The 21,370-nt window shown below is 31.7% G+C and overlaps 3 long non-coding RNA genes and 1 pseudogene across 16 annotated transcripts; 3 read left to right on the forward strand and 1 right to left on the reverse strand.

Annotated features, from left to right (window-relative positions):
* Positions 1-27: 27 nt before the first annotated feature.
* On the reverse strand, positions 28-1,465 carry LOC114381102 (annotated as a pseudogene).
* Positions 1,466-5,150: 3,685 nt separating this feature from the next.
* Positions 5,151-6,908, forward strand: LOC114381300. Of its 4 annotated transcripts, none has more exons than XR_003659998.1 (4): positions 5,151-5,509; positions 5,589-5,995; positions 6,243-6,358; positions 6,770-6,908. It is a non-coding gene; the product is annotated as an uncharacterized LOC114381300 (long non-coding RNA). The 4 variants fall into 4 exon arrangements; XR_003659999.1 differs by lacking the exon at positions 6,770-6,908 and adding an exon at positions 6,550-6,659; XR_003659997.1 differs by lacking the exon at positions 6,770-6,908 and having other exon boundaries at positions 5,151-5,291; positions 5,376-5,509; positions 6,243-6,467.
* Positions 6,909-9,175: 2,267 nt separating this feature from the next.
* LOC114381296 lies at positions 9,176-12,671 on the forward strand. 8 transcript variants are annotated; one of them, XR_003659990.1, is made up of 7 exons: positions 9,176-9,676; positions 9,841-9,948; positions 10,562-10,656; positions 10,748-11,057; positions 11,142-11,275; positions 11,355-11,761; positions 12,009-12,233. It is a non-coding gene; the product is annotated as an uncharacterized LOC114381296 (long non-coding RNA). The 8 variants fall into 8 exon arrangements; XR_003659991.1 differs by having other exon boundaries at positions 10,800-11,057; XR_003659989.1 differs by having other exon boundaries at positions 10,809-11,057.
* A 2,269-nt stretch (positions 12,672-14,940) lies between these two features.
* On the forward strand, positions 14,941-18,198 carry LOC114381297. 4 transcript variants are annotated; one of them, XR_003659995.1, is made up of 7 exons: positions 14,941-15,441; positions 15,606-15,713; positions 16,327-16,421; positions 16,574-16,822; positions 16,907-17,040; positions 17,120-17,526; positions 17,774-18,198. It is a non-coding gene; the product is annotated as an uncharacterized LOC114381297 (long non-coding RNA). The 4 variants fall into 4 exon arrangements; XR_003659994.1 differs by lacking the exon at positions 16,574-16,822 and having other exon boundaries at positions 14,944-15,441; positions 17,101-17,526; XR_003659993.1 differs by lacking the exon at positions 16,574-16,822 and having other exon boundaries at positions 14,945-15,190.
* Positions 18,199-21,370: the final 3,172 nt, after the last annotated feature.

The following is a 21,370-nucleotide window of genomic DNA, read 5'->3' on the forward strand; positions in this document are numbered from 1 at the left end:
ATCAACATATTTTATGTTTTCCTTTCTTTTTCTTATCACATCACAAATTTTATAATATCTATTTTTTTTTCTTTGTAGGTGTTTTATAACATACAGGTATTCATGAAACATTTTTCTTTTTACTCAATGTCCTCGTAAAAATGCTTCTTAAACGCATCCACATGCCCCACTTGCAAACCTAAAACAACTAGCAAAGATCCATCCCCATCAGGACCAGGAAGAAGCACAAAATCTTCGTCAAAGTCATGCGTTGCTGGAATCATATAAACCTCTTTCCCCCACCCAAAATCAACGCCATAGATCGGCAACGTACGTCAACCAACTAACCACAGCCAAATTAGGGTTCCCATAAAAAGGCTCCTCCTCACTCCCTTCTGCATGAAGATCTTAATTAAACCTTCTCAAATCTTCCTGATTCTTCAAGAACTCAATCCCCCACCTAACGTACTCATAAGTTATCCTCTCAACAGCTTCCCTTATTCTACTCGACGCATAACCTAACGATTTTGACACCAAATCACCCGCAAGACTAGTAGCATTCCCAAAATACCCTTTTGGCAAAGGAGGTTCCATGCGACCCCTCGAGTCAACTATAACAGTAAGTGCGGTTGGTTGGTCCTCTTTGTGCCCTCTTGCCTTGATGCACTTCTCCATATATATGTGACCAGTTATAGCCTCATAACGGCTATAATTACCATAACTGTCATAATTTGCTATCTTTTTCAATGTCTCAACTTGTGTTCTGCTCAGTTTCAGGATCGATAACCATTGCGGTCTTCTTCTTCCTTTCCTCTGTGCTCTCGATTTGGCCGAGCAACAAGGGAGGCTCATCGAACTCCGTGTGAGCGTGACACTCTGTTGTTGGCACCGAAGGTGGCTCCCCGGCGCGCAACACTTTTCGATCATGAAACGGCACCGTTTGCATTGGCTCGCCGCTTGCAAGCCTTGCCCACTCACACATGAAGTGTAACGCACTGGGTCCATCCACAACCGCGTGTGAAAATGTTATGGCAATGCTAACGCCACCACACTTGAACCTCGTTAGCTGAACTAAAACCAAGGGCAAGTCGTGAATTGGGAGGGTGTAGTCTGCAGTGGGGACAAGGTAGTTGTATTCTGAAGAAGGTGAAAAATCACCGAGATTATCTTCTAGGGTTGATGAGATGAACTGAATCCCCATTGCGTTGCAATCAAGCTCTAAACGGCCATTGTTTATCCAATGTAAACGACCAGCTAGTGGATAAAACGGCACTAGGGCTCGGCTTAATGAGTCTTTCGAGTTGGAAGCAATATTAATGGCGTTGTTATGTTGGGTGAGCGAGTTTTGTGAGGGAGTACGGTAGAAGTAGATAATGGGGACGTGTGTTACTTTTCCCCTTTGATCCCATTCAGATAATGATACGCGTCCGCACCATGTTGTCTCTATAAGCTTCACAATGTAACAAGCTTTTAAGGTTACTGCCATGTTTGCTAATTTCTCTCACAGGAATATATGCCGGATCAAAGGTTTTTGAGATTGAATTAACTAGTATTAGAGCCCCTACAATGCAGGGGCATACTGATTTATGATAAATTATCACTATAATTATTATGTGATTCAATTTAAAGAAATTATTGTTGCATTGCAGCTCACACTATTAATCCCACTTTAAAAATATGTTTCTCTAATAATGTAAAGTTGTAACTATATAGAATAACATTTCTTCTTTTAAATTTTATCTGTTTACAAATTGAGGGTGCCTCTAAAAAGACTGAGGAGGTTGGGTTTGTTGATCTTGCATATTTTCTTGAGTTTTCAATGCCAACAATCTTACATGGACTATAGATATCATGATCTCGTTGTTATTTCAACTGATAGTTGATATATTTACCTTGAATTTAAAGTTTCTTATATAGATTACATACAAATTCAGATGTTGTATTATCTTGTTTTAAAGCTTTTGTTCTTATACTCCAAAAATACAAAATAACATTTTAATGTGTAAAACTATTGTGAATAATTAAAGTATTAATAAATGAGGAATATAGTTTACCAATTGAAGATCAAAGCTAACTTAATTATTGAGGTTGTATTTCATATTCTATACTATGAAAATTCAATCTTGTTCCTATAAATTGTGTACATCAACATATTGTTGAATATATTTAAACTGGTTAATTCTATGGACAAACTTGTTCAAGTTTAATGATTCAGGAGAATAATTTGCATTTACCAAAGACATTGACACAATTAAACATATGACTAATATTTTTATAAGATAGAGAAGTAAAATGTCTTAATAGTAGTTTAGTTCACTAACTAGAATGTTATCTAGAACTTATTTTGGGTCATTTGATAGAAATACTTTTTTACATTGACACTAAGAAAGGAAATAAAAAGAGTTATCATTAGATAATATGGATAATGGTACTTTACTCCAACTCTTGTTGTGTACATAGTATGCATGTTTAACTCCAGTCATTTGATAACAAAGAGAAACATGATATGGATTTGTTTACATGAAATTAAAATGAAAAAAAAAGTTATATATCGTTACCAACTCATGAAGTTGAAATTGCACCTACACGCTGATCAGGTAAAATAAATTCCATTGACATAGTACTTTTAGTATTTTATATATAATTTCTATCTTTGGAAAAAACTTTCTTCTCGTATATTAAGCATTAATATTCTTTAGGTATATTTTATAGTTTATATTTATTTTTTTATCTTTAGTAAAAAAGTTACTCCCCTTAAATTAAATATAAATTTTGTTACTTGCTTTAAAAAAATAATCTTTAAAATAATATTCAAGTTCAACAGAAATCATTCATGATTATGCTTTATTATCCCCCGATAGAATTTCAAATTATTCAGAATCTCTTTTCCTTGATGAATTGGAGGATTAAGACCAAGAAAAAATTATCTTAATATTTTATAGTTGAATATATACTTTCTATCTTTAGTTGAAATATTCCTCCCCGTAAATTAAATATAGATTTTTTTACTTGCTTTAAAAATAAATTTCATATTTTTTATTTTATATGTTATTTCTATTTTTAAGAAAAATATTCATCTCCACAAATTAATTATAGATTTTTGTTATTTGTCTTAAAAACATCATTTTCATATTTTTTTTACATGATTTACTAGAAGAAGAAGAAGAAGAAAGAAAAACTCCACCTCATAATTTTACATATAAATTTCAGACATTAATTTAACTTATACTTGGTGTTTTAAACAAATTAAATATTCAATGAATTAGTTAAGTGAAAAGATAATAAGCAAGAAATAAACCAAATTTTTTTTTACATTAATCACATTAGTTATATTTTATTCATATTCTTCCGTAAAAAAAATAGTTTATTCGTATTCTTCATATTAAGTAAAATGAAGTATTCAAAAAATTAGTTAAGTAAAATAAATACATTGCAAATATTATAAAAATGAATTAAAACATATTCTTTTATCATAGTAATTTATATGTTCATTTGATTTCAACTAAATTGTTCATGCCCGTGAATTAAGTGTAAGTTTTTTCTGCTTGCTCTCATTACACAAATTGTTCATCCTCGTGTTTTATATTTTACATATATTTTATATTTAATAAATTTACATATACACAATATAAAAAAAGTTAAATTTTTTCCAAGTATTTCTTTTAAGAATTTACCTATATGAGAAAGAAGATAATAAATAAGAAATACATCATTTCCCTATAATTTTATTTTAGATATTAATTTTATTCATAATTTCTATGTTAAATAAAATAATATATTCAATAAATTAGTTAAGTAATAAGTTAATAAGCAAGAAGGGAAAAAATTTTATTTACACAAATTCCATTCATTATATTTTATTCATATTCTCTATATTAAATAACACAAAGTATTTGAAAAATTAGTTAAGAAAAAAAATCATTTATATTATGATAATTTCAAAAATAATCAAAGATCCCAACACTTTAATATCATATAAAAATTATAATATAGTATATTTTCATTCTAAAAAATTAAATTTTAAGATGATATAAAAAAATTATATAACAAAAAATTTAATAATATTTGTCTAAAGTGATTTAAATTTTAAAAAACTAATAATTATTTTCCTAAAAAATTACTCTAATTTTTAATAGAGAAGTTAATAATCATAATTTCATTCATTCAAATTTCTCTTAGTTTTGTTATTAAACATATATTAATTAGGAAAAAAAAATTCTTTCTCACAAATTAAATATAGATTTTTTTTACTTTCTTTAAAAAAATCATTTTCGTCTTTTGTATTTTATATATAATTTCTATCTTTGGAAAAAAAAATTCTTCTCATATATTAAGTAATGATTTTCTTACTTGCTTTTAAAAAAATTTCTTTATATTTCATATTTATTTTTTTATCTTTAGTAAAAAAGTTACTTCACTTAAATTAAGTATAAATTTTGTTATTTGCTTTAAAAATATCATATTTGATATAGTGTTAACTCATTAGCAAGTATAACAATTCGTTCGTCTAAGGAGTATTTTAAAATGATAAGATCAAGTGTCGATTCTATGGTCCACTGCTTACTCAAAATGTGATTCTTGAATATTGTTTTTCTAAAACAAGGTACCCTTTTAGCTCCCTCTTATTTATGCAAATCTTAGAATTCAGAGTAACTAATGTGATTTTATTTTTTTATTTTGATTGAGCTTAGGAAACAATTACACTGCCACTGACTGCGCACTGGTTTTGGTGCCTAAAACAGAGGGAAAGGGTTCCCTTTTATATTTTGTGTGGCTCGTGGCAGAGGAACAACACTCTCTTACGTGCCTTTGCTTCTTTCTTTCTTTTCATCTAGTGAATTCATAGATATTCGTGACCCTTTCTTTCTCTCTCTTTTTCTCGCATTACTACCTTCCCCGCCTTACCATTTTCACAAACCTTTTTATTGCTCCCATTTCTCTCTCTCTAGCATTACTACCTTCCCCGCCTTACCATTTTCACAAACCTTTTTATTGCTCCCATTTCTCTCTCTCTGCATTCTTTCTTGCTGATAAAGCAACTCTTTCTTCTTCAGTTTCATTCCAATCCTCACTAGTCTCTGCATTCTTGATTTCACAAGAACATACCCTCTCTGCAAGAACCCGTTTTTCACTTTTCCAGCTTCGTATATTCGGATTCTCGGGAGTGAAGAGACGACTTTGCTTTTGAGCACAATACTGTGGCGCTGGCCTCCTTCTAGGTTCCCTGTTGGAAATTATGTTATACTTATGAAAGTCTTAGCAAACATCCATACAAGGACAGATAGTTCTATTAAACTTACACTTTTAAAGCTGTACACATCTTTATGTATTAAACTTTTCCTTATTATCACCCATTCTCAAGTATTTACGCTAACTAACTTCTATTTTGTTACCAGCTTTATGTGATTCTGTAGCTAGAAAACGTATAGAGGATGGAGAAGTATTTCCACAAATGTTTGTGCAGGCGATGGGAAAATCAGACCCCCATTCTGTTCGAATAGAGGGGTTTAGGCTTGCTCAATGTCTATTGGTAATATTTAATTGTTCTCTAAGATGATCACTGTAATATAATGTATTACTCCTGATAAAGATTGGTTTTATCTGTTCAGAGATCCCAAGAGAATTGTTTAAAAGTGGTTGGTTTGTGTGGTGAAGCTCTTGTTGATGCAATAATTTGTGGGATGAAAGAAACTGGGCTGAGTTCTAAATAAATTGGGAACAACCATGGGTCTTTGTCAGGGGAAGCATGCCAGTCAGCTCTAATTACTCGCTGGGCGGGTGATCATCATATCAAGTTTTGGAAACAAGGAATTGATAGAATTCTCCTTAATCCTCCTGATTGAAAATATTCAAGACCAATTGTCTAAACCTGTCTTGTCATTGAAAAAACAAATATCCATGGTAAAAGAGGGATTAAAAGCCAATTATCATCTTGGTCTTGGGAGTTATCTATGAGACATTCTTGGGTGGCTTACTATTCACTGTGGAGAAAATTTAAACCCTCATACTCATGGAAGTGAGCTCTGCATCAACTTACTAATTACATGTGCATTGTAAATTGTATTCTTTCCATTATAATTTCTTGATGGATTTATCATGTGTATACATGTTGATGTTATAATATATATCCTATGCCTCAGTTTCTTACTAATACTGTTGAATGTTGATTATATTTCTGAAATTTTATAAGTGAACTTTTATTTCACCTTCATTGTGTTGATGCTCTCCAACTATACTAATTCTAATTTCTCCTTTGTCTATAGCTTGAGTTTTGTGGATACACTTGAAAAATGGTGCCGAATATGTCAAAAGGATATTGCTGATCCTTTTCAAGGCGAACCAGTATCAAGGGCTGTTCTCGTGATGATTCATTCTCCACGTAATTCTATCTCCTCGCATGCTAGATTCTTATTATTAGATGTACTGAATGCGAAAGGCTTGTCATGCTTGAAAAGCTTAATTTAATACGTACTCTGGATTATACATCATCCCTAGAAAGTTATGGATCATTTGATAAACTTCAACTGGTTATTAACTTAATTGGGTTGACTTGTCTTTCATGTTTACCAGAGTATCAAAGATGTATCATAGAGAGCAAAGGGATAAAGGCAATTGCTCTTCTTGTGAAACGATGCTTGATTCAAATTCATACTATAAAATCTGGATGCTATTATTGCTTTTCTCGCATTACTACCTTCCCCTCCTTACCATTTTCACAAACCTTTTTATTGCTCCCATTTCTCTCTCTCTGCATTCTTTCTTGCTGATAAAGCAACTCTTTCTTCTTCAGTTTCATTCCAATCCTCACTAGAGTCTCTGCATTCTTGATTTCACAAGAACATACCCTCTCTGCAAGAACCCGTTTTTCACTTTTCCAGCTTCGTATATTCGGATTCTCGGGAGTGAAAATGTTCCATGCGCTATTCTATTCCAAGTGGTAACAAACCTTCGCTGTTTCCCTCCTTTCCTTTTTATTTTCTTCTTAATGATGATGAAATTAAAATGTGAAACAGCAAATCGCGGTTGAAGTTAACAAGCGCAAGAAAAGGAGCGCGGTGCGGAGATTTCTCAAGAAAGACATGGCCGACCTTCTTGGGAGTTCCCTTGATTACAATGCATATGGAAGGGTATTTTTTTCCTTGCTATCTGTTTCTTCATGTGTCTTTCACAATATTTGGAAAGAAATGTATTAGGTTCTTAATCATTCAAATTTAATTTCTCTTATCCAATCACAGCTGCAAGTGACTCAAGAAAGTATTTAATGGAATAATTCAAATAACTTGATAGCCTATTGAAAAAAAAAATGCCTAGCAATGAACAACTTCCTGCACTGAATCTTGTGATTGGATCAAGGAAAATTTGCATTGGATCTAAATACAATTCTTTCATATAATGAGGGTATTAGTTATTTGAATTGATAGTTGAGAATTTGATCTTTTTGCATTATATTATTTTCAAAATTTAATTCCAAATATGACTACATTTATTATTTTAGAGGAAATAAATATGAAATTGTTATATGACATCACATCATACAATGAATGTTTAAAATTATAAATATAAATATTTTTTTATATTAGAATTTGAGTTTATAACTTCCTTATTTTTTATTCTTTCATCATTACCTTCGGTACATTAATGTTTTTATGTTATCTGTTTTTAAATTTTAGTCAAATTTTGTTTCTGACAAGAATTCTAGGAATTGTATAAATATGTTTTATACATCATTTTATAATTTATTAATAAATTTATCAAATATTTATAATTCTTAAAATTAACTTAACCCAGAAAATGAACCAATTTAATTAGTTCTATGGCTTCATTGTCTTGTCATAAATTGTAAATATAAATAAGTGATTGAAATCTCAAAAATTCATCCAAAATTTCAAAACTAAATATTGAATCCCCGTGCAGAGTGACCTTGGACTAACCAAAGAATCATCAAATCTAAATATTAATTGGGTCATCTTCACGAGAGAGCTCCGGGATGGACCGACAAATAATAATAATAATAATGATAATAATTGCATAGTCGGAGGCACATGCCTAGTTCTCCTCCTCCCCATTTTTCTTTTATCTATTATTTCTATTATCCGTTATAATTATCTTCAACCATTCCAATATATTATATTAATATTTTTTTGAAAAATAAAAATAACAATCTAATATTTTAAAATAATTTAATTTATTTTTTTACTTACTAAAAGATATATTTTATTTTCATGAACCTCGTGATGCTAACTGTTTTCAATTTTCATATCTTTCATAGTAATGATAACAAATCTGAAAACGTTTCTTAGGTGAACAATTTGTGTGTTTGGTTTGTATTTTTATTTTTTGATTTTATTTTCTGAAAACTGTTTTTATTTTCAAAAGATTGGAATTCTGAAAATATGTTTGGTTTGACTTCTTATGTTCTGCTTTCAAGAAATAAAAACATGTGAAAATGTTTTAAAAAATCTAACCAAACGCATTTCCATCCAACAGTTGTTGGTACACACAGCATAATATGAGGTCCATAGAATTTTTTTCTTTTAGAATATAGTTTTAAAATTAATGGTCCAATCAAGAATCAAATATGTTACTTTCACGTTATTAGCACAACACTCTAATGAACTGATTTAATAAATCAATTATGTTATAAATTAATTAATGTCACTATATATAATACTAAAATATCTAATGTATATTGAATGCAGATGTAAATTTACATAATAAATTTTGAGATAATTAATTTTTATCTAATAATTAATTTGTTTACATATATAAATTATAAATAAAAATCATAGATTTAATTAAAATTTACATATGTAAAAAATACCAAATTTATTTAATTATGAATTACTAAAATAAACATCTAAATACATCATTCAATTAAATATCATATTTATTTATTTTTCAATCACTATAATAAACATCCAAATACATCATTCAATTAAATATTAAATTACTTTAAATATTATTTACTGTAATAAAAATCTAAATACAAAATCCAATTAAATATTAAAAATTTTAAATTATCAAATTTTGTAAATAAAATAATATAAAGAAAAATTATAATTTTAAAACATATTCAAAGCATACGCATTAATATATTTTTTTCATTTTGTATGCAGAGCCCCAAAAGCCTTACGAGATTAGTATGCTATAAGTTCAGCCTCGTTCTTTGTTACTCAACTCTGTGGCTGTGTTCAAAGATATATCAAGAACATTTCTTCTCACAAACTCAATTTCTTCTTACACTCAATTCCTCTCTCTCTTCTTCTTTAATTCTCACACAAAACCAAGAAACCATGAAATCCGACAGAGAGGAGGAGAAAGAGAAAGAGAACGATCACTGCATCAGTTCTCATATGCAGACCCTTCATCGCCGTCTTCTCCACGCCTTAAACCTTGGCACCAGATCTCAACTTGCACCCCCATCCCACCCAGTCACTTCCCTCCAGGTCCTTATTCCGTGAAATTTTCTTTAAATTTTCTATCTTTTTTACTTCCGACATAGTGGGCACCCTTCTACCCATCATTTAATTTTCTATCTCGTTGGTTCAAAGTGATTGAACTGTGTTTTTCGTTTCATGGGTTTTTCTTTTGGTTCTGGGTCTGAGACCACGGTGTCCCCTAACCCATTGGTCAGAGAATTATCTGCTCGGGGTGTGTGGTGTGTGGCTGCTGCTGTCACAAAAGAATTTTGCACATGGTGAGAAACGAACATGGTTCTCCCGTTAAATAAATCTTTTTCACCCACTCATGTGAATGCAGCAGGGCGTTACACCGTTGTGCCAACCCTTCGGGTTTTTAGTTTCATGGGTTGTTGTTGTTGTTGTGAATCTTTTTGAATCTCTCTCTCTCTTTTTTTTAGAGACATTTTGATGAGAAGACAAATAGATGGAAAAATGTGCTATGATCAATTGGTGCGCTCTTGATTCATTATCAGGAGATGCACATGCAGCACGTCATGCTATTGTTAAGGTGCATTGTTTACATGCTTATTTATTTATTTATTTCTGGCTTTAACCGTAGTTAATAGAACATGTGAACCTGAATTTGGAGTTTCATGCTAGTTCATTAGAGTTCTAAATCATACATGACTGTATTTACTTGAAAAGATTGAAAAACTTACCGAATTTTTTTTATGGATTTGCTTCAGTCAATTGCACTCAGCATACTTAGGAAGTTAGGATAATATTTACATCAGGGGAATTACCTACAATGACTTATTACATTACAATTCAATTACAAATAAATAGACGAAAGAATTTCCTAAGGGGCCATTTGGTTTGAGATTTCACTTTGTTCCCTGTTTTCTGATGTATATACAAGAAAAAGTGAAAATAGAAAACAATAAAAAGTCATTTTTTACTGTACTAACTTTTGAAATCAGTAAATAAAGTGAAAACAGAAAATAATAACAGAAAATATTTTCTCAGGGCAAACATATACTATTTTGAAACTGGTTACTAATGTAATACTATGTGAATTTCAACATATATATTTATGTAGAATGGTTTGATATAAATTAGTTGATCTGATATTTTCAATAACATTGAAATATGTACTTCCCTACGTTGCTTTACTTCTTTAGGAACCTGTTGCCGATATTTTGGGAGCGCATTATTATGGGTTCTTCAATGCAAAAGTGAGGCTTTGTTAAGCATGGCATCAGATGTGGCAGTAAAGGTAATTAGTTTTATACCCAATTCATTATTGCAATTCCATATGTTGGATCTTGTCTATTGTCTGTCATCCTTGCTATCTTCACATCAAGTAGAAGTTGCAACACCCTGTGCTAATGCTTTGAATTTGGTAATCTCAAATTTGAGTGCTACAAGTGAGAAGGCAGTTATGGAAGCTTTGAAAGAAACAGAGACTTCCATGCGTATTGTTGGAAATAGAAAAGATTTTGCTGAAGGTGCAAAAAAAATTGAATATTTTGAAGAGACGACTTTGCTTTTGAGCACAATACTGTGGCGCTGGCCTCCTTCTAGGTTCCCTGTTGGAAATTATGTTATACTTATGAAAGTCTTAGCAAACATCCATACAAGGACAGATAGTTCTATTAAACTTACACTTTTAAAGCTGTACACATCTTTATGTATTAAACTTTTCCTTATTATCACCCATTCTCAAGTATTTACGCTAACTAACTTCTATTTTGTTACCAGCTTTATGTGATTCTGTAGCTAGAAAACGTATAGAGGATGGAGAAGTATTTCCACAAATGTTTGTGCAGGCGATGGGAAAATCAGACCCCCATTCTGTTCGAATAGAGGGGTTTAGGCTTGCTCAATGTCTATTGGTAATATTTAATTGTTCTCTAAGATGATCACTGTAATATAATGTATTACTCCTGATAAAGATTGGTTTTATCTGTTCAGAGATCCCAAGAGAATTGTTTAAAAGTGGTTGGTTTGTGTGGTGAAGCTCTTGTTGATGCAATAATTTGTGGGATGAAAGAAACTGGGCTGAGTTCTAAATAAATTGGGAACAACCATGGGTCTTTGTCAGGGGAAGCATGCCAGTCAGCTCTAATTACTCGCTGGGCGGGTGATCATCATATCAAGTTTTGGAAACAAGGAATTGATAGAATTCTCCTTAATCCTCCTGATTGAAAATATTCAAGACCAATTGTCTAAACCTGTCTTGTCATTGAAAAAACAAATATCCATGGTAAAAGAGGGATTAAAAGCCAATTATCATCTTGGTCTTGGGAGTTATCTATGAGACATTCTTGGGTGGCTTACTATTCACTGTGGAGAAAATTTAAACCCTCATACTCATGGAAGTGAGCTCTGCATCAACTTACTAATTACATGTGCATTGTAAATTGTATTCTTTCCATTATAATTTCTTGATGGATTTATCATGTGTATACATGTTGATGTTATAATATATATCCTATGCCTCAGTTTCTTACTAATACTGTTGAATGTTGATTATATTTCTGAAATTTTATAAGTGAACTTTTATTTCACCTTCATTGTGTTGATGCTCTCCAACTATACTAATTCTAATTTCTCCTTTGTCTATAGCTTGAGTTTTGTGGATACACTTGAAAAATGGTGCCGAATATGTCAAAAGGATATTGCTGATCCTTTTCAAGGCGAACCAGTATCAAGGGCTGTTCTCGTGATGATTCATTCTCCACGTAATTCTATCTCCTCGCATGCTAGATTCTTATTATTAGATGTACTGAATGCGAAAGGCTTGTCATGCTTGAAAAGCTTAATTTAATACGTACTCTGGATTATACATCATCCCTAGAAAGTTATGGATCATTTGATAAACTTCAACTGGTTATTAACTTAATTGGGTTGACTTGTCTTTCATGTTTACCAGAGTATCAAAGATGTATCATAGAGAGCAAAGGGATAAAGGCAATTGCTCTTCTTGTGAAACGATGCTTGATTCAAATTCATACTATAAAATCTGGATGCTATTATTGCTTTTCTCGCATTACTACCTTCCCCTCCTTACCATTTTCACAAACCTTTTTATTGCTCCCATTTCTCTCTCTCTGCATTCTTTCTTGCTGATAAAGCAACTCTTTCTTCTTCAGTTTCATTCCAATCCTCACTAGAGTCTCTGCATTCTTGATTTCACAAGAACATACCCTCTCTGCAAGAACCCGTTTTTCACTTTTCCAGCTTCGTATATTCGGATTCTCGGGAGTGAAAATGTTCCATGCGCTATTCTATTCCAAGTGGTAACAAACCTTCGCTGTTTCCCTCCTTTCCTTTTTATTTTCTTCTTAATGATGATGAAATTAAAATGTGAAACAGCAAATCGCGGTTGAAGTTAACAAGCGCAAGAAAAGGAGCGCGGTGCGGAGATTTCTCAAGAAAGACATGGCCGACCTTCTTGGGAGTTCCCTTGATTACAATGCATATGGAAGGGTATTTTTTTCCTTGCTATCTGTTTCTTCATGTGTCTTTCACAATATTTGGAAAGAAATGTATTAGGTTCTTAATCATTCAAATTTAATTTCTCTTATCCAATCACAGCTGCAAGTGACTCAAGAAAGTATTTAATGGAATAATTCAAATAACTTGATAGCCTATTGAAAAAAAAAATGCCTAGCAATGAACAACTTCCTGCACTGAATCTTGTGATTGGATCAAGGAAAATTTGCATTGGATCTAAATACAATTCTTTCATATAATGAGGGTATTAGTTATTTGAATTGATAGTTGAGAATTTGATCTTTTTGCATTATATTATTTTCAAAATTTAATTCCAAATATGACTACATTTATTATTTTAGAGGAAATAAATATGAAATTGTTATATGACATCACATCATACAATGAATGTTTAAAATTATAAATATAAATATTTTTTTATATTAGAATTTGAGTTTATAACTTCCTTATTTTTATTCTTTCATCATTACCTTCGGTACATTAATGTTTTTATGTTATCTGTTTTTAAATTTTAGTCAAATTTTGTTTCTGACAAGAATTCTAGGAATTGTATAAATATGTTTTATACATCATTTTATAATTTATTAATAAATTTATCAAATATTTATAATTCTTAAAATTAACTTAACCCAGAAAATGAACCAATTTAATTAGTTCTATGGCTTCATTGTCTTGTCATAAATTGTAAATATAAATAAGTGATTGAAATCTCAAAAATTCATCCAAAATTTCAAAACTAAATATTGAATCCCCGTGCAGAGTGACCTTGGACTAACCAAAGAATCATCAAATCTAAATATTAATTGGGTCATCTTCACGAGAGAGCTCCGGGATGGACCGACAAATAATAATAATAATAATGATAATAATTGCATAGTCGGAGGCACATGCCTAGTTCTCCTCCTCCCCATTTTTCTTTTATCTATTATTTCTATTATCCGTTATAATTATCTTCAACCATTCCAATATATTATATTAATATTTTTTTGAAAAATAAAAATAACAATCTAATATTTTAAAATAATTTAATTTATTTTTTTACTTACTAAAAGATATATTTTATTTTCATGAACCTCGTGATGCTAACTGTTTTCAATTTTCATATCTTTCATAGTAATGATAACAAATCTGAAAACGTTTCTTAGGTGAACAATTTGTGTGTTTGGTTTGTATTTTTATTTTTTGATTTTATTTTCTGAAAACTGTTTTTATTTTCAAAAGATTGGAATTCTGAAAATATGTTTGGTTTGACTTCTTATGTTCTGCTTTCAAGAAATAAAAACATGTGAAAATGTTTTAAAAAATCTAACCAAACGCATTTCCATCCAACAGTTGTTGGTACACACAGCATAATATGAGGTCCATAGAATTTTTTTCTTTTAGAATATAGTTTTAAAATTAATGGTCCAATCAAGAATCAAATATGTTACTTTCACGTTATTAGCACAACACTCTAATGAACTGATTTAATAAATCAATTATGTTATAAATTAATTAATGTCACTATATATAATACTAAAATATCTAATGTATATTGAATGCAGATGTAAATTTACATAATAAATTTTGAGATAATTAATTTTTATCTAATAATTAATTTGTTTACATATATAAATTATAAATAAAAATCATAGATTTAATTAAAATTTACATATGTAAAAAATACCAAATTTATTTAATTATGAATTACTAAAATAAACATCTAAATACATCATTCAATTAAATATCATATTTATTTATTTTTCAATCACTATAATAAACATCCAAATACATCATTCAATTAAATATTAAATTACTTTAAATATTATTTACTGTAATAAAAATCTAAATACAAAATCCAATTAAATATTAAAAATTTTAAATTATCAAATTTTGTAAATAAAATAATATAAAGAAAAATTATAATTTTAAAACATATTCAAAGCATACGCATTAATATATTTTTTTCATTTTGTATGCAGAGCCCCAAAAGCCTTACGAGATTAGTATGCTATAAGTTCAGCCTCGTTCTTTGTTACTCAACTCTGTGGCTGTGTTCAAAGATATATCAAGAACATTTCTTCTCACAAACTCAATTTCTTCTTACACTCAATTCCTCTCTCTCTTCTTCTTTAATTCTCACACAAAACCAAGAAACCATGAAATCCGACAGAGAGGAGGAGAAAGAGAAAGAGAACGATCACTGCATCAGTTCTCATATGCAGACCCTTCATCGCCGTCTTCTCCACGCCTTAAACCTTGGCACCAGATCTCAACTTGCACCCCCATCCCACCCAGTCACTTCCCTCCAGGTCCTTATTCCGTGAAATTTTCTTTAAATTTTCTATCTTTTTTACTTCCGACATAGTGGGCACCCTTCTACCCATCATTTAATTTTCTATCTCGTTGGTTCAAAGTGATTGAACTGTGTTTTTCGTTTCATGGGTTTTTCTTTTGGTTCTGGGTCTGAGACCACGGTGTCCCCTAACCCATTGGTCAGAGAATTATCTGCTCGGGGTGTGTGGTGTGTGGCTGCTGCTGTCACAAAAGAATTTTGCACATGGTGAGAAACGAACATGGTTCTCCCGTTAAATAAATCTTTTTCACCCACTCATGTGAATGCAGCAGGGCGTTACACCGTTGTGCCAACCCTTCGGGTTTTTAGTTTCATGGGTTGTTGTTGTTGTTGTGAATCTTTTTGAATCTCTCTCTCTCTTTTTTTTAGAGACATTTTGATGAGAAGACAAATAGATGGAAAAATGTGCTATGATCAATTGGTGCGCTCTTGATTCATTATCAGGAGATGCACATGCAGCACGTCATGCTATTGTTAAGGTGCATTGTTTACATGCTTATTTATTTATTTATTTCTGGCTTTAACCGTAGTTAATAGAACATGTGAACCTGAATTTGGAGTTTCATGCTAGTTCATTAGAGTTCTAAATCATACATGACTGTATTTACTTGAAAAGATTGAAAAACTTACCGAATTTTTTTTATGGATTTGCTTCAGTCAATTGCACTCAGCATACTTAGGAAGTTAGGATAATATTTACATCAGGGGAATTACCTACAATGACTTATTACATTACAATTCAATTACAAATAAATAGACGAAAGAATTTCCTAAGGGGCCATTTGGTTTGAGATTTCACTTTGTTCCCTGTTTTCTGATGTATATACAAGAAAAAGTGAAAATAGAAAACAATAAAAAGTCATTTTTTACTGTACTAACTTTTGAAATCAGTAAATAAAGTGAAAACAGAAAATAATAACAGAAAATATTTTCTCAGGGCAAACATATACTATTTTGAAACTGGTTACTAATGTAATACTATGTGAATTTCAACATATATATTTATGTAGAATGGTTTGATATAAATTAGTTGATCTGATATTTTCAATAACATTGAAATATGTACTTCCCTACGTTGCTTTACTTCTTTAGGAACCTGTTGCCGATATTTTGGGAGCGCATTATTATGGGTTCTTCAATGCAAAAGTGAGGCTTTGTTAAGCATGGCATCAGATGTGGCAGTAAAGGTAATTAGTTTTATACCCAATTCATTATTGCAATTCCATATGTTGGATCTTGTCTATTGTCTGTCATCCTTGCTATCTTCACATCAAGTAGAAGTTGCAACACCCTGTGCTAATGCTTTGAATTTGGTAATCTCAAATTTGAGTGCTACAAGTGAGAAGGCAGTTATGGAAGCTTTGAAAGAAACAGAGACTTCCATGCGTATTGTTGGAAATAGAAAAGATTTTGCTGAAGGTGCAAAAAAAATTGAATATTTTGAAGAGACGACTTTGCTTTTGAGCACAATACTGTGGCGCTGGCCTCCTTCTAGGTTCCCTGTTGGAAATTATGTTATACTTATGAAAGTCTTAGCAAACATCCATACAAGGACAGATAGTTCTATTAAACTTACACTTTTAAAGCTGTACACATCTTTATGTATTAAACTTTTCCTTATTATCACCCATTCTCAAGTATTTACGCTAACTAACTTCTATTTTGTTACCAGCTTTATGTGATTCTGTAGCTAGAAAACGTATAGAGGATGGAGAAGTATTTCCACAAATGTTTGTGCAGGCGATGGGAAAATCAGACCCCCATTCTGTTCGAATAGAGGGGTTTAGGCTTGCTCAATGTCTATTGGTAATATTTAATTGTTCTCTAAGATGATCACTGTAATATAATGTATTACTCCTGATAAAGATTGGTTTTATCTGTTCAGAGATCCCAAGAGAATTGTTTAAAAGTGGTTGGTTTGTGTGGTGAAGCTCTTGTTGATGCAATAATTTGTGGGATGAAAGAAACTGGGCTGAGTTCTAAATAAATTGGGAACAACCATGGGTCTTTGTCAGGGGAAGCATGCCAGTCAGCTCTAATTACTCGCTGGGCGGGTGATCATCATATCAAGTTTTGGAAACAAGGAATTGATAGAATTCTCCTTAATCCTCCTGATTGAAAATATTCAAGACCAATTGTCTAAACCTGTCTTGTCATTGAAAAAACAAATATCCATGGTAAAAGAGGGATTAAAAGCCAATTATCATCTTGGTCTTGGGAGTTATCTATGAGACATTCTTGGGTGGCTTACTATTCACTGTGGAGAAAATTTAAACCCTCATACTCATGGAAGTGAGCTCTGCATCAACTTACTAATTACATGTGCATTGTAAATTGTATTCTTTCCATTATAATTTCTTGATGGATTTATCATGTGTATACATGTTGATGTTATAATATATATCCTATGCCTCAGTTTCTTACTAATACTGTTGAATGTTGATTATATTTCTGAAATTTTATAAGTGAACTTTTATTTCACCTTCATTGTGTTGATGCTCTCCAACTATACTAATTCTAATTTCTCCTTTGTCTATAGCTTGAGTTTTGTGGATACACTTGAAAAATGGTGCCGAATATGTCAAAAGGATATTGCTGATCCTTTTCAAGGCGAACCAGTATCAAGGGCTGTTCTCGTGATGATTCATTCTCCACGTAATTCTATCTCCTCGCAGGCTAGATTCTTATTATTAGATGTACTGAATGCAAAAGGCTTGTCATGCTTGAAAAGTTTAATTTAATACATACTCTGGATTATACATCATCCGTAGAAAGTTATGGATCATTTGATAAACTTCAACTGGTTATTAACTTAATTGGGTTGACTTGTCTTTCAAGTTTACCAGAGTATCAAAGATGTATCATAGAAAGCAAAGGGATAAAGGCAATTGCTCTTCTTGTGAAACGATGCTTGATTCAAATTCATACTATAAAATCTGGATGCTATTATCGCTTTGAGAATTAAGGGTTTTGATGCTATTATTGCTTGAATTTTATCCCAATTAAATTCATACTAAAAAGTTGGGATGACGGTTTTGACACAATTCTTGTATGAATTTGATTCATACTATAAAATCGAGATGATATGCTTTGAGAATTGACGATTTTTATTCAATTATTGTATGAATATCATTCATACTATAAAATCGAGGTGGTTTGCTTTGAGAATTGACGGTTTGGATGCGGTTGTTGTATGAATTTTTATCCAAATTCATACTAGAAAATTGGGATGGTATGCTTTGAGAATTGACAGTTTTGACAAAATTATTGTATGAATTTTTATCCAAATTCATACTAGAAAATTGGGATGATATGCTTTGAGAATTATGATTTTGATGCAATTATTGTATGAATTTTAATTCAAATTCATACTATAAAATATGGATGGTATTATTGAGGGATTTGATGCTATTATTGTATGAATTTTATTCAAATTCATAGAAAAAATTGGGATGGTATTTTTATCAAAGAGGAGTTGAACAACGGTCACAAGGTGCGAGATGTTGTAGCCCTCAAGAGTTACAGACACCTGAACAACTAACTAACAAAATACACCACATAAGTAAGCACTAGAGACGCCCATGTGCTTTCTGTTTGCTGTCATCCTCTCTGTTTGTCTGTTGGGGGTTGTCATATATCAGGCCTTGTGAATTATGTTTCAGCCTCCTTTTCATTTTATTAATAAAACTTATATTTGCCTTCAAAATTTTTTTTATTCAAATTTGTACTAAAAAATCTGCACGGTATTATTGATGGATTTGATGCTATTATTGTATGAATTTTAGCCAAATTCATACTAGAAAATTGGGATGCTATGCTTTGAGAATTGACTTGACGATTTTGATGCAATTATTGTATGATTATACTATAAAATTGGTATGATATGCTTTGAGAATTGACAGTTTTGATGCAATTATTGTATGAATGTGATTCATACTAAAACCAGAATGGCATGCTCTGAGAATTGACCAAAATGTGCAATTATTCTTTGGCAAACTGGTTTCTGTTTCAGCTGTATGCGTTTAGGTGCACTTCCTAGTGCTGTTGAATGTTGATGGATAACTACAATGTGGGAGAGCATCTAATTTGGAGCCATATTCGATGGTATTAGATTATAGCTGCTTGCATGGTTAGTCTTGTAGCATGTATGAATGTAGTTATGCGGGACATGCTGTTATGGAGTGAATGTATGTCTGTTTTATATATCAGATGTTTATAGCAGCAGGACTGGAGGCTATCAGATTCGGATTATTATGCGTGAGCAAAGTTTCGGGGAAGGCTACTGTTATTGCTGCAATAGGTGTCGGGTATACAAAGAAATATGCCGATGGGGGATATACAGATTGTCGGCTTGAGAATTGAAGATCTTAAATGTAATTGCAGTATGCATTTTTATTCAGATTCATAGAATCAAACTTGGATGATATGCTTCAGACGTATTCAGGAAATCTCTAGTCTGTTGGGATTCAAGGTTAGCAATGCTCCTTTTGATTACCTTCAAAGGAAATCCAAGGAAAATATCATCTAAGGCCTATTGCAGATAAAATCAAAAACCTCAGCCTGGAAAGGGAAGTTTCTCTCTTTGATGGGTATGGTGCAACTTGTGAAATCCGTCATAGAAGGAACCTTGATGTATCCTTTCGGTTATACCAATGGCCGGAAGCTTTAATTAATGAGCTGGTAAAGCATATTCGAAATTTCATCTGGTCAGGTGATAGCAAGCACATGAAGCTGATCATGGTCTCTTGGATGAAAATATGTAGGCCTCTGAGTGAAGGAGGTCCTGGCCTAAGGTCTCTCAAAGCTATTAACAAAGCTTCCATCTTGTCTCTGACTTAGAAGTTCATTTCTTCAGCAGATCATTGGGCTGAGCTGATGAGAGCTAGGGTTCTCAAAGATGGTTTTCAGGTGTGTAGTTATACCAAATCATCTCTGTGGTCAGGGATCAAACAATTTTGGAACACAGTCTGCACATTGGTTGATTTGAAATGGCAAAAAAAAACAACTTCTGGAGGCAAAAATGGATCTATAAGCCTATTGCCATAGCCCTGAATATTCCAGCTAATCTCCAGAGTAATCTGCAAGCTACAGTTGCAGACTTCATCCAGCATGATCATTGGTTAGTGCCTGATTGGCTGCAGCCAGCATAAACACCACACATTGCCTGTCAATTTGTCATGGTTAGATTGTGTGGCTGTCAATTTGGCTGAATAGGAGTGGGGGAAGCATTTAGTGCTATTCATTGCTCTTGGGAAGATTATATGACCCTTATGGTTGGCTCATTCTAGAATCCAGACTAGCTCCTTATCCCATTTAAGCAAGCATGCAAACATAAAAATATTTCATAATTTGTCCATTTCTTTTCTAATTGATTAAATATGGCAGTTTTAATTCAACAAACCTTTTGAACCTATGACCTGTTTTAATAACAATTTGACTAAGAAATTTTGTTTGGGATCAACTTTTAACCTTAACAATGACAAAAAAGAATTATATCATTTATTTATTTCTATTTATTATATGATTTATGATATTTATAGTTTTCAAAATTTTCTTGTTTCTTTTTTTTATTTAATTCTAAATCATTCAACATATTATTTTAAAAAAAAAAAGTGTTTTACATGCAACATAATAAATCAAAGTTTGAATCTCCCTTATAAGATGTGTCAACATTTATTGACCAATCATGTCTAAGAAAGAATTGTGTTTGGAGGAGCAAAATTTTTGGAAACAAAAAAATAAAAAATACTCAGAAGTTCGGTTTATTCATTTGTCTATTTTTTCTATTCTTTGCGTCTGTCTACTAATACATAGTTGGCTAGGAGGTGAATTGTGGCGGTGTTCAAAGATCCATCAAGAACATTTCTTCTCTTCAACACAAACTCAATTTCTTCTTCCACTCAATTTCTCTCTCTCTCTCTCTTTTTCTTCAATTCTCACACAAAACAAAGAAACCATGAAATCCGACCGAGAGAAGGAGAAAGAGAAAGAGAACAATCGCTGCATCAGTTCTCATATGCAAACCAAACAAATTTTTCTGGTAAAACCAGTTCCCGTGAACCACTTTCAAACTAGTTTTAAGTTCAAAACCAATTTCAAACCGTTAGGAGTATCGAAGGAAGTGCACCAACAATGG

Source organism: Glycine soja, chromosome 13, assembly GCF_004193775.1.
Source record: "Glycine soja cultivar W05 chromosome 13, ASM419377v2, whole genome shotgun sequence".
NCBI classification, from domain to species: Eukaryota; Viridiplantae; Streptophyta; class Magnoliopsida; order Fabales; family Fabaceae; genus Glycine; species Glycine soja.